We start from the raw sequence: 13,477 nt of genomic DNA, 5'->3' as shown, positions 1-13,477 counted from the left end.
TTTGAATTTTCTCTTCATGTCCAAACAACTTCTTGCTACTCGCTCAATTTCCACTCAAGCCCCACACATTATACATCAAAACGTAGGTATTTTTGCTGGCTTTCAGAAAATGTCACTATCATTGTTGTGGGACTTATAGATTTTTTGCAAATCTCCTCAGAGTAACACAAAGTCAGAAAACTCTCCATATAAACTCAATGGAGAGTTTGTTCAAAATCACCGCTGGATTTCTCTAATGAGAGGCATTTTCAAATTGTCATATCTCCTTAACGAAGCGAAGTTAAGACATGAGGCTTGTCCCCGTATATGTTCAGACACTCCTGACGCTCACAATTCAAGAATTTCTTTCTCACCTATTACCGTTCTGAAATGAGTTGGACTTGTTTGAGGGTAGGAAATTTGTCCCTCGCTCAGATTTCATCAGATTTCAATCTCTGGAAATGAACCACTTTTTTCTCTCGTCATATCTTTTTGATGGATTTCCACAGAGCCCTGAAAATTTCCATGACTGTTCACCAAAGCCTGCTGTTTCTTACGGTGAAAGAATGATTTTGATGCTCCATATAGATTTTGAGTTACCAAAGGTTGTTTGAGCGCAAGTCAAGGCAGTTTTTGCTTCGCCTCTACTCAGTTACAGTGTATTACAAGTCATATATCTTTAATAATTTATGTTTTATCTCTGAACTATGAAGACCTGAAGATTCCCCCATCTCTTCTGAATAAAACGATGCCTGAATGACCGTTCTAGCCTCTACGGTTAGGAAATTATGGCCATTTGTTCGAGGGGAATCCTGAATGTCAGAAATACACTGAAGAAAACTCACACCTCTCTCTGTGTCTGTGTGTGTAAGGGCTGACTACAGCAGGTGCAGCTAATTTAACTGACCTTCATATACCAAGCCCAGACTCTCCACAGCTCCTGTTCCCTTTACTCTCTGTGTATGTGTGTCTGTGTATCAATATTTCTCCTATGTTTAGGTATTACTCCTCAATCATAGTATTTCTGCTAAAGCAAAGTACTTCTACTACATCTTAGTACTTCTGCTAAATCATAGTATTTCTGCTAATTCATAGTATTTTTGCAAAATCATGGTATTTGTGCAAAATCATGGTTTTGGGGCCAAATATTTCTGTTATTTTATAATATATGTGCTGAATATATTATATGTGCCAAATCATAGTATTTATCCCAAATTATAGTATTTATGCCAAATTACAGTATTTCTGCTAAAACGCAGAAATAGTACCTTTTAGCAGGAATTTCTACCAAAAGATAGTACTTCTGCTAAATCAGAGTATTTCTGCTAAACCAGAGTATTCCTGCCAAATCATAGTATTTGTACTGAAACATGGTACTTCTGCCCAATCATAGTATTTGTACTAAATCATAGTACTTGTGCCAAATCATAGTATTTATACCCAATCATAGTATTTCTGCTAAATCATAGCATTTGTGCCAAATCATGGTATTTGTGCAAAAACATAGTATGTCTGCAAAACCATAGTATATCTCTTATGTTATAGTATTACTACTAAGGCATAGTATTTCTGCCAAATCATAGTATGTGTGCCAAATCGCAGTATTTATACCAAATCACAGTATTTGTGGTAAAACATAGTATTTCTGCCATATTGTGGTATTTGTGCAAGAACATTGAACTGTTATGTTATAGTATTACTACTAAGTCATAGTATTTCTGCATTGTTATAGTATTTGTACTAAAACGTAGTATCTCTGCCAAGTCATAGAATTACTGCAATTTCATAGTTTTTTTTAGGAAATCTGTTATGTTATAGTATTACTACTAAGTCATAGTATTTCTGCCAAATCATAGTATTTGTGCCAAAGCATCGTATTTGTATGGAGTCATAGTATTTCTTCTAAGTCATAGTATTTCAATCAAATCTCAGTAGTGGTTGTTAAAACGCAGTATTATTGCCAAATCATAGTATTTGTACCCAATCTTAGTATTTCTGCTAAATCATAGCATTTGTTCCAAATCATGGTATTTGTGAAAAAACATAGTATGTCTGCAAAACCATAGTATATCTCTTATGTTATAGAATTACTACTAAGGCATAGTATTTCTGCCAAATCATAGTATTTGTACTAAATCATAGTACTTGTGCCAAATCATAGTATTTGTTGCACATCATAGTATTGGAACCAAAACATAGTATTTGTCCCAAAGCATCGTATTTGTATGGAGTAATAGTATTTCTTCAAAATCATAGTATTTCAATCAAATCTCAGTAGTTGTGTTAAAATGCAGTATTATTGCCAAATCATAGTATTTGTACCCAATCATAGTATTTTTGCCAAATTGTGGTATTTGTGCCCAATTAATAATTCTGTTATGTTATAGTATTACTACTAAGTCGTAGAATATCTGTTATGTTATAGTGTATCTGCGGAATATAGTATGTGTGCCAAATCGTAGTATTTATACCAAATCACAGTATTTATGCTAAAACATAGTATTTCTGCCATATTGTGGTATTTGTGCAAGAACATTGAACTGTTATGTTATAGTATTACTACTAAGTCATAGTATTTCTGCCAAATCATAGTATTTGTGTGAATTTGTATACTATAATATCACTGTAGTATGTAGTGGCTAAGTAGGGGGTGTTTACAGTGTAAATAGGTCATCTCTTGTGTTGGAGTGCCCTCTTGTGGCGCCTTTTGGGTAGTGCCTTAGTAAACGTGAACCCTGTAAGAAGTGGTATCAGACTGATTTGTAGTGGAGGAATTTGTTGCCAGTTTTCTTAATCATAGAAACCACACCATATCACCTCTCCACATCCTCCTACTGTATGCCATGCCTCCCTGTACCATCCATCTGACCGCCAATAAACTCCACCTGTGGTAATCTAATCCCTGGATGTCAGCCTCTCCTTCTGACCGAGGATAGTTACTATTGCAGCACCACCCAGCATTAAACTGACGTACACCATTCTGTACAATAGTATTTGTGCTAAAAAGTAGTATTTCTGCCAAATCATAGTATTACTGCTATTTCATACTATTTAAGCGAAATTACAGTGTTTCTGCAAAAACATGTTTGAGGGGTGGAAATCTGTCCTCCTCTCATTTTTCAAACTCCGAAAATTAAGCCATTTCTTCTCTCGTCATATCTCCGCGACAGAGATACAAAGAGCTATGTAAATCGCAGTCAAAGTACACCAAAGTCCGCTGATTCACCCAGTGCAAGAATTATGCTTCTATCCCACCTAGTTTTTGAGTACAAATTTATACACTATCACAGACCGGTAATTCATATTGATAATTTATTACAATTCTGCAAAGTTTTATGATTTTAGCAGCTTTTCTAATATGGACCTCAGATTCTTGTTAACAGTCTATGGCAGAAATACATACAAGTACACAGCCTGATGAAGCAGACAGAAGCAGTACCTCTGATTGGTTCAGCATTTTCACCTCTTATCAGCACAAATCTCAGCCTCTTCTGCTGTTTTCATTAGAATTGTAAGCTTTTCCACCTTTTTTCAGTTACGTGAGAACCAGTTTGGCTCAATGAGTAGCTGAAAAATATCAGCCTCTTCTGCTGTTTTAGCAGGATTTCAGAGTTCAGCTTTTTCACTTGTTTTAAGCAAAAATTTCAGTTTCTTTACCTCATTTACCAACAAAGTTCTTCCTCTTCACCTCTTTTCTGCTAATTTGAGCTTCTGCTCCACAGTGCACATTGTCCCTCTCATCATATCTTTGCTTGTGACCAGAACTCATTTGGCTCAGAGGGTAGGGCATCTGCCGTGAGACCCGGTGGCAGAGGTTTGAATCCTACCTGTGACAGTTGCTACACATGTTCCCTGCTTGCATGCGCTCTGCTTTCTTGTGTGTCACTGCTCTCCAGTGTGTCATTACACATACAGCCATCTTCAGCAAGCACTTCTGCTTCTACACCTCTTTTCAGCTCATCTTTTTGCTTCTTTGCCTCTTTTCAGCAGAAATTCTTCTGATTCACCTCTTTTCTGCCAAATGTTTAGCTTTTTCACCTCTTATCAGCACAATTCTAAGCAGCTTCTGCTAATTTCACCACAATTGTCACTCTCTCCACCTCTTCTTTGTGTGAATGAGTTTGGTGCAGTGAGGTGAATCGCCGCCTTTAGACCAGAAGGGCCAGGTTCAAATCCTGCTCAGGGCAATGATTTTTGTTTTGTTTTTTCAACTTTTTCAGCTTTTTTCAGCAGACATCTTCAGCGTTAAGGCATCCACACAGCATTTTCGCAGGAAATGCAAATTTTTCTAGTTTGTATTGCACTTCGGTTTTTTGCAAACGGGAGCTTTCTGTATAATATTGGTGACGCTGAGCACGTTTCCAAGGCTACCATCTGTCGGGCAGTCAGGAATGTTACAGTTGCACTGAAACGTCTCCTGTACTCGTGTGTGGTGTTCCCCGGTCATAGACCCACAAGATTTATCAAAGAGGGATGCCACAAAATTGCAGGTATCAGGATGAACAAAATTTAATTCATGGTGTGGTGATACTTGAACTACTACTTAAATTTTACATTTATTTTCACGGTTCCCAGGCGTGATTGGCTGTATAGATGGGACTCACATTCCAATCATTGCTCCTTCAGTAAATGAAGGAGACTATGTGAACAGGAAGTCGTTCCACAGCATTAATGTGCAGGTACATAGTTCCCTGTAGCATTTCAAACTAACAAATCATTTCATTATAGTAATGGATGCTAATTTGTGTTCTCTGCACTGTGAAGATCATATGTGATGCTGCCAACATTATCACAAATGTGGAAGCCAAGTGGCCAGGCTCTGTGAGTGGTGGTGGTGGAGGACCCCCACCTGTTTTTCGGGCCTCCTCTTTTTTTCTAGTGGCCATAACGGGCCACATTTGAGCATACAGAGTAAGCAAATATGTACTTGTAATGTGCTCAGATGATTTCAATAAGTGCTTACAGAAAGAAAATTAATGTAGCCTCTAACTGCAATTGATTTACATCGGACAAAGAGACCAAGCACTATGGCTCAATTACACCTTACCTGTTTGGTATTTGGTGAGTATTGAGTTGTATTTTTGTTATTGACCAAATACTTATTTTCCACCCTGATTTACGAATAAATTCTTTACAAATCCTACCATGTGAATTCATGGATTTTTTTTTTTTCACATTCTGTCTCTCACAGTTGAAGTGTACCTCTGGTGCAAATTACTGACCTCTGTCATCATTTTAAGTGGGGGAACTTGCACAATCGGTGGCTGACTAAATACTTTTTTGCCCCACTGTATGATCCACCGGTGGTGATATTTTGGTATTTTGTGAGTTCCTGATTTAACAAATCAGCTCTTTAATCCAGGCCTGAGAGATTGAACTTTAAAGCGCTATAAAATATTCTTACTGAAAACAGTCGCAAAGTATTTTTCTCCATGATTATAATGAGCTTGGGAGAAATTCACTTATATGGGACACTGATCGAATGAGAAGTCCCGAGCCTAAAAGGATTGCAGCGAGTCAATCCAGTCCAAAAACAAGGAACTGTTTCCTTCAAAATGATGACGTCATCTTGCTGGTGATGGAGGCTCGAATAGGTTGCGCGTGAGACTCCATTATCAGCAATATCTGGTATGAATGTGTGTGGATGTATGCATGTGACTGGACTGTGACGGACTGACGACTAAAAGTTTAACTGACTTGATATTGAGACAAAAACGGTACCGACTTTAGGATTAGTGAATGTCCACAACAATTCACCCAGCCTGTAAAAGAAGGGTGGATGTTTTGTCTTGCTTTGTTTTGTTTTTGCAAGAACAGAAGGATGATAGAGACTAAGGGGGGAGGCTGTAGCTTCACATGAGTGTGAACTGCAGACTGAACCCTTTGGTTGCTAATTTTGAGTTACTGATGTTTGCATTAAGAAAATTGTGTTTTTAGTAGCTGTAGTTCGATTAATGTATCATATTATATGGTTGGGAATGTTAAATGCTAAAGTGAAGAAAAGGTTTGATTCCACTCATGACGGAGCAGGTTATTATTAACCATAGCAGGTCACTGTAAAGAGTCAATTAACTTTTATAGAGGTAAAAAAAAACAAAAAAACAAAAACCTCCACTGAGGTCTATGAATAACAGGGGAATGATAGACTTGCCACACTCAAAATGGAGATATGTAATAATAATAAACACTGGTCCCCGTCTTTTGGGTGCTTTCTTGAAATAGTCAGCAATTTAAAAGTAAGATAGACACAATGTCCTCCTGAGACCCAGGGAGGAAGAAAAAGAAAAAAAGGAAAAGCATTTTCCTTTTTTCTTTTTCTTTTTTTCTTTTTCAGATAAATCAAGTGTTGGGACGGTAAAAAAAACACATTACAAAAACAAAATTGTTTTTAACCAATTTTATTTAAATTTTACAACATGTGCACTACAGTGCACAAGGGGAGTTCATTGATCACGAATGTGAAACTAACAAAATTCAAGAGCTATTTAAGAAAATTAAAAGCTCCACTGAATTTGTTGTAAGCAGGATATTAAAACTTATTTATATAACAATATAATAATAAAAATGTAGATCAGGGACCAACTTAGAAGTCACTGACACTTCACTAGCTGTAAGCCATTGGTTCAGGAACAAGTGATTGCACTGGGCTTTCTATTTCACAAAAATCAATTCATTTATGATATCTGAGGAAGTACTGTGATTTTTTTATTTGGAGACACAAAGCAACATTTGGCACTTCCCACATCTCACATATGTTTTACTGTTGCACCCAACCATTCTACAACTGAAATGCCTTGGACTGTTAACCATCTCAGGCAAGTGGAGGGAACCATATTTTGCTACACTCTCATCTGATTGGGGCTTCCTTTTCTTGATTTTTGGAGAGAACTCTTCATTACTGGTATTATTCAGGTCTTGTTCACATGTTTGTCCCTGGTTTCTCAGCCAAGAGGAGCTTGAACTCCAGATACTGGGAGTTCTTTTTGCACATTGAGATCATTGATAACTTTCAGCAAAGACGTGATCGTGTAGAAACAATCAGGTGTCATGGATTCAGCTATAAATGCGACTCTTATTTTTTACTATACTGGAAATCATTCCTGCATTTTACCCATATTTTATTTTTAACTCAAAGCAAAAATTCCAGATTCTCCTACATGTTGGTTTTGGACCAGATAGGACGACAGATTTCAGGTGGCCCTGTGTTTTCTCTATCACATCTGCCACTGCATCTCGATAATCTTTGTGTGGCTCCTCCTGGGTTCTCACCCTCTCCTATCTGGCTCACATGACTCTCATCTTCTGAAAAATCTCTGTTTGAATCTCGCTAAATTAATCTGTTAAGAATTCTCTCTGCCTTTGTCAAAGAGTTGTCTACTAGGAAAAAGTGAAATAAATATAAGTACAAAGTCCCGACGTGCACTAGAGTACACATTAATAAATTAGTCATGTTCTCTGTGAAACTCAATAAGCCTAATTCTTAAAGACCCCTCAAATTATTTACTAGATGTTTATTTTTTGAAAATTAATAAAAATCTGAGTTTAACAAAACATTTTAAATGTAAATATCAAGCTTACCTTTCTTTCTTCCTTAAAATGTGCTGGTGGGCATGCCAGCCATTTTGAAAAGGTGGGAAAACAATTGGCAAGGCCACACCCCCACACATGTGATATAATTTTAAAGGTACTGTTGTCCTCTCTAAGAAACATCAGGACTTAGAGGAGTGGCAAGTAGAGTATGAGAGCTACAAGAAAAAAACTAAATGTGTACTACAGTGTGCAAAAATGAATTACTGGGTCATCAGGGGGTTATGAGGGACATTTATAAAACTAAAAATCCCACAAACCTTGAAGTGCATTTGAAAAGCTCACACAAGAAGGTTAACCTAGCTTACCTTGAAGAGCTCATCAGGGGGAGCACACCCCCCCCCCCCCCCTCCTTGAAGAGCTCCCCCACTTAACCAGCATCCCCAGAAAACAGCTAACCCCAGATAAGGCAGCGTGATGCGTCCCGAGACAACAGGACTGGGACATCTAAATAATTGTGTGAGTCAATCGCCTTCAAAAAGTTTATCAATTCACTTGAACCAAAATTAGGAACACCCGGTGCTGCAAGAGTTAATAGTCTCAATACCCAAGGATAAGCGGAAGAGCATGATTGATATGATGGAACTGGGATTTGGTTACACTTAATTTTTGCAAAACACAACTAAAACTATAACTGAAACTAATCAAAACTAAACTGAAATTAAGGATGTTCAGAAAATAAAAACTAGACTAAACTAGCGACTGATTGGTAAAAACTGATTACAACTGGTAAAAATTGAAAATCTGGAGTCGAAGCTAAATAAAAATAAAAACTAATGAAGATGGCAAAACGTTTAAAACCCTGGTGCAGAGATTGGCGAATCTGACCAGGAAATGTTATAAAATGGATTGTCGGAACAGCCAGCGTTAAAGTCACCTTTGACAGTCCAGACTAAGATGGCGTTGAACATCTTCAGGGCGGAAAAGGGTTGGTGTGACCAAGGTGTGGTTTGGCTTGTTGTATGTATATTTTGAGATCATATGGCTCTGGATGGACCAGTTACCAGGCCATGGAAGGAGGACAGGCTCATTGACTGAGGAGAAGGAATTTTCTGGGATTGGAGATCCTCTGGGTGAGTGGTTGACTGAAAGCATGCATAAAATAAAATTTATCTGTTGTTATTGATTGGTAATAGATTGATAATTGGCCACATTTACAGCTGTATTGACTTGTTGTGGACGTAGTCGACTTCAGGTTTAAGCACTCTAATCAACAGGTTGAAAATAGTGACATTAAAGGAAGAGTATGCAGCGCCACCCTGTCAGACGCCAGTGACGGTGGAGCTCAGTGATGAATCAGGTGAGCTGCATTCATGGTTGACTCATAGCGGAGTTTCCCCTGCTGTGGTCAGTAAGGGGAGATCAGGGGGAAATAAGATTTAAAAGAGGCATTTATAAACGTTTATGTGTCAAGTGAAACGGGATAAAAGGGGGTGTTTTACTCTTATTTTGGCATCAGCTTTATTATTGCATCAGAATCATATAACTAGCATTGCATTAAACATTTATTGAAGTTTTTGACATTGTACTAACATTTGTGTTCCAGTGATTGTTATAACCGCAGGTTAATTTTCTATTTACAGGTGTCAGGATAATCATACGATCTTCTATTGCAGGTGTAACCATGATCATTTTCAGACATATTGCAGTTTGTTGCTCATTATAGAGTTGTGCTCAAGTTAATAAGGGTTAAAAGCTACAGTCAGCGCGATGATTGGCTGATCTATGGTGTGGAGTGACTTCGAGCATAGAGGGCCGCACGCGCTTACATAACATTGATATCATGTTATTCTTTGTGATCTTTTATTCAATTATGTCTTTAAGCTAGGTTTTAAATAGTGGCAGTTAATTAAATGACATTCATTTAAGATTATATACTTGAGTCAGAGCATCATACGCAGATCAACTTAACAATCTGGGAAACCTTGTAGCTGCCTAACCTTTTCTTTGAATGTTCTAGCTCCGTTGATTTGACACATTGGAATGTGTCAAAAAAAGGGGGGGGGGAAGTTGAGTTTTAACATCAAACAAGGATTATTTGAACATTTTTATAACTTCATTTGTGTCTTTAATAACTTAGGAATGGTAAAGCTTAAGCTAATAGCGGCCCGAGAAGTTTCCGGTCTTTTGTAGAGAATCAGTGAGAAGCATAAATCATTATTTCCATGTGTAAGCATCAATCATTGAAATGAACTGAATAGCGTTTAGAAGATTTGTTAATTTGTTTATCTTTTGTTAAAAAGAGTGGTTTCAATAAGTTTCAGACACACCTTGCAAATGTGCTTATGATGAGTTGGCACTCGGCCTTTTGAAGGTCATAAGCTTCGTTCGGCGTGATGGTCCGGACTGATAAAGTGTAGGAAATGCCTTGAGTGCAGAGGGCTAAATGCAAACACGCTTACACACACATAGGATATGATTAGAATAAGTCCCTGGGACATTCTGAATGTTTTAGACCAATTCTGAATCACTAGAAGGTCAGTAGATAACAACATTAGATTATTAGGGTTAGGAAGAGAGGTGTTTTGGTTTTCTGTCTCTTACAGAGAAAGGGACAGACACCAGACGAGGTCACAGATATGCGAGGATCCTCCGCAGCAGAGACAGACACAGTGACTGCCGAGACATCAACTGGGTCCAAGTGTCATGGCGTTTGGGCTCCAGCTAGTCACCACAAAAGGATGGATCCCATAAACACAGCAATAACCATGAAGGGGTTGGCGGAAATCCAGGAACACCAGACCAACGAAGTTCGAGAGGCTCTTGGGCAAAAAGGGGGACGCGTTCCTGATCTTTTTCTGGAGGATACACAGATCGTTGTTTGAAATCGGGGCAGAATAATCCCCTGATCTGTGCCACGACTGAAGGGTTGTCTAACCCCTGAGGTTGAAGAATGAAGAGCAGAGGATCACCCAACTGGAAGACACTGGTAGCTGCAGCAATAAAATAAAGGCTAAAAGCTCCTTGGACAGAGGTTCTAGTCTGAGTACGTCGGAAGGGTATAAGGTAGCACCAAAATAAAGCTGTGGGAGAACTGGGGAGTGTCATCTGTACCTGCTATTGTTGGAATAATAGTTTTTCTTGCATCTGAACTGCGCAAACACAGAGGTCATCTCACATATGGTTCGCCCCTCAGGGGGACAAAGGGCCTCAGGAGTGAGAAGAGATGAACCCGGCGACACTGGATTATAGGGTGTTGGTGAGCTCATTATTCTAACGAGCTCATCAGGGGGAATTGTTAGATTATAATATTATTTTATGCCATGTTATACCCCTAATTAAAGATTGTGAATTATTATGTAGTTTTAGTTTGCATCATTCTCCTGAATTAGAAGAAGATGATAACTATTGCATTTGTTAAACTGATTTGCATTACATTAGACTGCTGATTTATTGTGGATGAATGATATTGTTTTATGATGCATTATACTGCTGAGTTATAAGAAATACTGTTTGCAGAAAGTCATCGCCTTATTTGTCTGATTAGAAGAGAACATACTGGAGTTTTCTGCCCCATCTCAGCAGGAGCAGATAAACGGGGAGCCAAGGTCGTAGCTTAGGCGCCGTGTGAGAGAAAGGATGTGAATGTTTAGGCTTTTATGATAAGGTGGGAGAACCAGAGGCTATAAGAGTTTGAGCAATGTGTAAAGGATACTGGCAAGTGGCTTTGGCACCAGAAGCGAGAGAGCTGACAGCCTTCAAAACTCCTTTTGGTATGTACCAATTTAAAGTCATGCCATTTGGGCTTCAAGGTGCACCAGCGACATTCCAGCGATTAATGGACCATGTACTGAGAGATGTGTCAGCATTCTCTGCAGCATATCTGGATGACGTGGTGGTGAACAGCCAGTCCTGGGAAGAGCATGTCATTCACCTACAGAAGGTGCTACACTCCATCAGAATGGCTGGACTGACTATCAATCCCAAGAAGTGCTCCATAGCCAAGAGAGAAGTGGAGTACTTGGGCTTTGTAGTTGGCTCTGGGAAGATAAAGCCGCAGGTTGGAAAGATTGAAGCAATTCAGTCCTTCCCAGTTCCGACAACAAAAAGGAAGGTGAGAGGTTTTCTGGGTCTAGTAGGCTGGTACCGGAAATTCATACCTTCTTTTGCAGAGCGATCCACTGTACTGAATGACCTCACAAAAGGCTCAGCCCCCAACAAAGTGCGTTGGACAGAAGACTGTGAGCAAGCATTCAGAGACCTCAAGGAAGCAGTTTGCACACATCCAGTTCTACACAGTCCAGACTTCAACAAGCCATTCATCTTGCAAACTGATGCTTCAGGAGTTGGCCTTGGTGCTGTCCTTCAGCAAGAGGTGGATGGTGAAAGAAGGCCTGTGGTGTTTCTGAGTCGGAAACTACTCGACAGGAAGACGAGGTATTCGACGGTGGAGAAAGAGTGCTTGGCCATGAAATGGGCTATTGAGGCCTTGAGGTATTATCTTCTGGGACGTCACTTCACTCTGGAGACTGATCATCGTCCCCTCCAGTGGTTGAACCGCATGAGGGATGCAAATGCCCGCATTGCAGGATGGTACTTGTCTTTGCAGCCTTATGAGTTTAGGGTCCAGTATAGGCCAGGGAAGTCAAATGTGGTTGCTGATTGTTTATCTAGGATGACAGAGGACTGAAGCACTTCGCGCTCAAGAGAGGGAGGAGGAAATGTAAGGAAGAGGACTCCCTTACTGTATTTTTTTTTTTTTTTTGTGCCTGTCCCGTTTGGCTCTTTTGCCATCAGAATTATTGTCTAAAGGCAAAGAAAGATGCCCAACGGATTTACTTTACCAAATTGACCATCCCAGCCTTGCCGTAATGGTCCATTTGATTCACCTTTTATTGTTCATTTCATTTTCACTTACTGAATACGGGACAGACTTGACTGTATTTATTTATATTATATGTATAGCACTTTAGAGCACACCTTTCACTTTATTAAAAGCACCTTATCAAGCAATTTATGAGCATTGCACTTTAAGCATGGATTTGCACACAAGAAGTTTAAATATTTATTGACTATTTATTGGGAATTTTAAAATCAGTTGGTAGCCTTATTTCAGATCCTGCACAGCTGCTCCTCATCAAGGAATGTGGTGGTTGTCTGTCAGGAGAGAAGAATGGTGATTGAGATTGTGATTAAGGTTTACCAGTAAGGAAAACTAATGCAAACGTGTGTGTGAAATCTAGGGATAAAAGTGGTGCAAATAAGTGTTTGTAAGTTAATGATTACTCACCTTTCTTGCCTGTGTCCTCTTCAAGGTGTTTGGGCAAATGTTTCCCCTGGGGTCCAGACACCATTTAAAGGTTCCGGGAGAGACCATTGGTAAAGAGAGTGTGGTGAATCTTTTTGTGCTTGGGTTTCTGGGTTTTTATAATATTGGGTTTGGTGTAACATTAAGTGTGAAATATTTATTAATATGTAAATGTGGAAATGTATTTATGTATTTATTTATTCTAATTAATATATTGTATACTGTGGTGGAAGGTTGGGATTTAAGAATTTACCTGAGAGTGGAATAATGGTTAAGTCTGTGACAGCTGAACATATTTAAGGCTGCCAGTTGTCATTAGAGGTGGATTTTTTGTGCTGTGAAGAAGCTCGACAAGTTAATTGTTGTAAGGAGAGCCATATAGCAAATAAATACTTTGTTCCACTACACTTGCCTTGGTCTGTCTCACTGTGTTTCCAGCCGCTAAGGGCCGCCCTGTTACAAGGACAAACAGCAGCACATGTTCTCTAAATGTTTGCAGTCATTTTTAAATGACGCTGATACTACATGAGACATTTTCCACATTTATTGTCTTTGAACAGAGAATAATAAAGCCATCAAACATACACAGGCTTCTGCAAATACAAACTTCTGTGGTGCATTTGATGACCTGCAGAGGAGAACAAGTCGGGCTTTTCAGCCCTA

At 39.0% G+C, this 13,477-nt stretch overlaps 1 long non-coding RNA gene across 1 annotated transcript; it reads left to right on the top strand.

Annotated features, from left to right (window-relative positions):
• Positions 1 to 4,560: 4,560 nt before the first annotated feature.
• On the top strand, positions 4,561 to 13,221 carry LOC145425326 (uncharacterized). The gene is made up of 2 exons (XR_013905993.1): positions 4,561 to 5,186; positions 11,796 to 13,221. It is a non-coding gene; the product is annotated as an uncharacterized LOC145425326 (long non-coding RNA).
• Positions 13,222 to 13,477: the final 256 nt, after the last annotated feature.

Source organism: Astatotilapia calliptera, chromosome 3 (assembly GCF_964374335.1).
Source record: "Astatotilapia calliptera chromosome 3, fAstCal68.1, whole genome shotgun sequence".
In the NCBI taxonomy this organism is placed as follows: domain Eukaryota; kingdom Metazoa; phylum Chordata; class Actinopteri; order Cichliformes; family Cichlidae; genus Astatotilapia; species Astatotilapia calliptera.
The sequence above is the reverse complement of the archived record's forward strand: the minus strand, read 5'-3'. Positions and strand labels throughout refer to the sequence as shown.